This window comes from Loxodonta africana, chromosome 16, assembly GCF_030014295.1.
Source record: "Loxodonta africana isolate mLoxAfr1 chromosome 16, mLoxAfr1.hap2, whole genome shotgun sequence".
NCBI lineage: Eukaryota > Metazoa > Chordata > Mammalia > Proboscidea > Elephantidae > Loxodonta > Loxodonta africana.
The window spans coordinates 57,074,806-57,079,303 of record NC_087357.1 but is presented as its reverse complement, the minus strand read 5'-3'; positions in this window follow the sequence as shown (position 1 = coordinate 57,079,303).

Here is a 4,498-nt window from a genome sequence, read left to right as displayed (position 1 = left end):
ATATTGTGATATTTTTGGTAAAATAAAATGCAATGTGAATTGGAAATGAACATTCACACAAAAACTTGTACATGAATGTTCATAGCAGCATTATTTATAATAGCCAAAAAATAGAAAAACAGCCAAAATGTCTATCAATTAATGAGTGGATAACCAAAGGTGGTATATCCGTACAATGGGATGTTATTCACACATAAAGAGGAATGAAGTACTCATACATATTACAACATGGATGAGCCTTGAAAACATGCTAAGTGAAAGAAGTCAGACATACACACACAAAAGGACCATATATTGTATGAGTCTACTTATATGAAATGTCCAGAATAGGTAAATCCATAAAAATGGAAAATACTTTAGTGGTTTCCAGGGGTGATGGGAGGGAAAATTGGTACGAACTGCTAATAGGTACAAGATTTCTTTTAGGGGTGATGAAAATGTTCTGAAATTAGATAGTGGTGATACAGTTGTCGTCCCTTGGTATCCTCAGTGGACTGGTTGCAGGACTCCCTTGGATACCAAAATCTGAGGATGCTCAAGTCCCTTATATAAAATGCATAGTTTTAGCATATAACTTACATAACCCTCCTGTATACATTAAATCATCTCTAGATTACTTATTAATACCTAATACAATATAAATGCTATGTAAATAGCTGTTACACAGTACTGTGTTGTTTAGGGAATAATGACAAGATGTGAGGTGAACAGTGCTCAAAAAAAGTGCTGGAGAGAGACTGAGGATCTGTGAAATGGTGGGAGGCTACAGCTGGGTATGCCTACGCATCATTTCATTCACAAGATTCAGCACAATGCTCAGTATGGCGAATTCAGGTTCTGATTTTTTGGAACTTTCTTTTTTCTGATCCACAGTTCAATGAATCCGTGGACGGGGAGCCTGTGGATATGGAGGACTGACTGTAGTTTCGCACAATAGTGAATATGCTAAAACCACTGAAGTACACACTTCTAAATGGTGAATTTTATGCTACGTGAAGTCATATCTCAATAAAAAATGCTATGAAGGAAAATATACTTTAGAATAAATTTAACAAAATAAGTGAAGATCTTGTGCACTGAAAAGTACAAAACCCCACTGGCATCCCTGTGATAGTTTAGTAGCCAGGTTATTTAGTTTTCAGCCATTAGGCATGTGGAGGAGGAGAAAACAACCACTGTCAGCCACATAATCTTTAAAGAGCTTTTGTTTTTCCCTTGATCAGCTGCCATTCCTTATGACTCAACCAGACTGTGGTCACTAATGCCTCCATCACAAAAAACCAAAAAACCCACTGCCGTCAAGTCGACTGCGACTCATAGCTACCCTATAGGACAGAATAGAACTGCCCTTATGGTTTCCAAGGAGCCCCTGGTGGATTCAAACTGCCGACCTTTGGTTAGCAGCCATAGCTCTTAACCACTATGCTAGCAGGGTTTCCAACATAGAGTATCATTTTGGTTCTATTGAGAAGCAGGAAAAAAAAGTGAAACCTGGAAAGTCCAGAATCCCACTAGTTCTTCCCATTTCTACTGTTATCATCACCTGTCACCTGGAATATTGCAACAGCCTCCTACGTCTCCTTGCTAGAGTTCCTACCATATTGCCCTTGCTAGAGTTCCTACCGTATTGCAGGCTATTCTCCACACAGCAGCCATTGCTCCTGATTTAAATGTAAAGTGGTGTCATTTCTCATCTCAAAGGTATCACCATGACTTGTTGTTGTTAGGTGCTGTCGAGTCAATTTTGACTCATAGTGACCCCATGTAACAGACTAGAACTGCTCCATAAGGTTTTCTAGGGTGTTATCTCATGGAAGAAGATCGCCAGGTCATTCTCCTTTGGGGTTGCTGGTGGTTTTGAACCATCAACCTTTCAATTAGCAACCTGCTACTTAAACATGCCTTAAAAAAATTTTTTTCTGTTGCCATCAAGTCGACTCCAACTCATAGCTACTCTATAGGACAGAGTAGAACTGCCCCATAGAGTTTCCAAGGAGTCCCTGGGGGACTTGAATTGCCAACCTTTTGGTTAGTAGCCGTAGCACTTAACCACTACGTTACCAGGGTTTCCATGCCTATAAGGCCTTAAAAGATCTGCACCACGCTTCACCTGACCTTTCTGATCTCATCGCCTGGTACTCTTTCCCTCTCTTTCTTCAGTCCAGCTCTATTGACCAAGCAAGCTCTTGCTTCATGACTTTTGCACTTACTGTTTCCCCTGCCCGGCATATTTTTTCCCAAGATACTTCCAGGGCTCACCTCCTCACTTCATGCATGTCTCTGTCACCTTAGCAGAGGGATCACAACACACCTTACTGTCATCACTCTCTATTCCCGTTCCTTGATTTTTCTTCAAGGAACTTATACAAACTGAATTACTGTATACTTATATTTTTGTTGTCGTTGTTGTTGTTTATCTCTTTTTAAATGAATGAAAATGCGATAAGATATTTAGTTCATTGGTGTATTCCCAAAGTCTAAAACTTTGCCTGTCATGTAAAAGGTGCTGAGTAAATTGTTAAAATCATGCATTAAGCCAGGGAGCCCTCCCAAACTATGTAATCTTGTCTGCTAAACTCATGCTCTTTCGTAATGCTTTTTTCTTCAAGAAGACAAAGTTCCAATGTTTTAGCTAAGAGAAACCACAGATAAATAAATGGTCTAAAATCCTTTATTAAGAGTATCATATGTATGTTTTGCAACAGGCATATCTGTCAGAGGCAAATTCAGCATCAAAGGCAGTTCAGAAAAGAGAAAAACATTATTTGCAAAGAGGTGCAATGGACTCAGACATCAGAAGTACTAGCTCACTAAATACAATAGGCATTTTAAGGGAAAAATACAAAGGGTATTAATTCATAATGGTCTAAACATGCTTAAAAAGAGCAAATAGAAATTTTGCACAACTCTCATAGCTGCAAAGGCCAGGGCATGCCTTCTGCTTTTAGCCTTGTAAAAGTCAGGGAGAAGATGGTTTCTCTTCACAGGAAATGCTTTATTTATTTCAGGGAGCAGAGCTCAACAAGCTGACCTGTTATTTTTGGTTTATCTCAGTGCAAAGTGTTTTTGTTATTTTCCTTTCTGAAGATGGGTCATAATGTACATACTTATTTATAACGGCAGCAGGGCACTGTGTCAGTCTTGCTCCCACACAGCCAGACGAAGAGATTCAGGAAGATGGACTGTAAAAGAATAGTGGAGGTACAGTTGGCAACTGCGAGCCAAAGGAAAGCACGTGTCACATTATTAAAACCAGAAAAGGTTAGATTCAAGTTTGCTAAGACTGATATTGATGATCAAACAAATTAGGAGATGAATTTAAAACAATCAAAGATATTCTTCTGGAAACTAGATATAGTTAATAATCAGCTAATTGTTGCTTTTAGCAATCTGTTGATACCTTTCATCCACTAAAAAAATCAGGTAAAGGTGTCATCAAGCTCGTGCATGGTTATGAATAAGGCTGTGCTAGAATATTTGGTAATCTGAAAAGTTCCTTAAAAAAAGCAGTACCTAAATCTCACGAATGAGGGCAATACTGGCACAGTAGCAGAGTTCTCATTCCATGCAGGAAACCCGGGCTCTATACAAGGCCGATGCACCTCAGGCGCAGCCACCATTCATCTGTCAGTGGAGGCTTGCGTATCATTATGACGCTGAACGGGTTTCAGTAGAGCTTCCAGACTAAGACAGCTAGGAAGAAAGGCATGGCGTTCTACTTCCAAAAATCAACCAGTGAAAACCCTATGGATCGTAATGGTCTGATCTACAACCAATCATGAGGATACTGCAGGACCCAGCAACGTTTCATTCAATTGTGCTTGGGGTCGCCGTGAGTCGGGGGCTGTCTTGATGGCAGTTAACAACAAGAACAACAAACCTCACTAGAAGAATCAAATGCTTAGTATTTTGGTGTTTATCTTTCTGATATTCCTTTTTTCCTGTTTTGTTGATGGTCTAAAAGGTGAAGCAAGAAAAATGATGATACGTGATTTGTAATAAAGAATGCTTGGCCAAGCGTGAGAGGGTGGACTGTGTCAGTACTGGGTTAATCTCAACAATGCTTATCTCTGGGGATTCTGAAACCATGGTGCTGACCCTTGGCTAAACCTAAATGAAATGTACTATATTCCTGTGCCAGTAGTGTCCAAAACAGATGAGAGCTAACCTTTACCAGTTTATTGGCGTTTTTTATAGAAAATGTACAGCTACGTTATTTGCACCTGATTTGTTATAGTCTCTTGGTTCCTGCTGTTGAGTCTGATCAGCGGCCTAGTTTTGGCTATGTGACAAGAGCCATATATGTATTTAATCCCTGTTCAGACAAATCGTTCAATAGTTCTCCTGGGAGCCTACAACTGGAAGACAGAGTGCATCCTGTGGAACTGAGAAAGGGCTCTGGACGCTAAGCCTGAAAATCTCTCATGTTTGGCTGGCCTTTGTTTCTCCCGGTGTACTTTGTCTTCATTAAAGCCTTTTATGAATAAGCCCTGAGGAA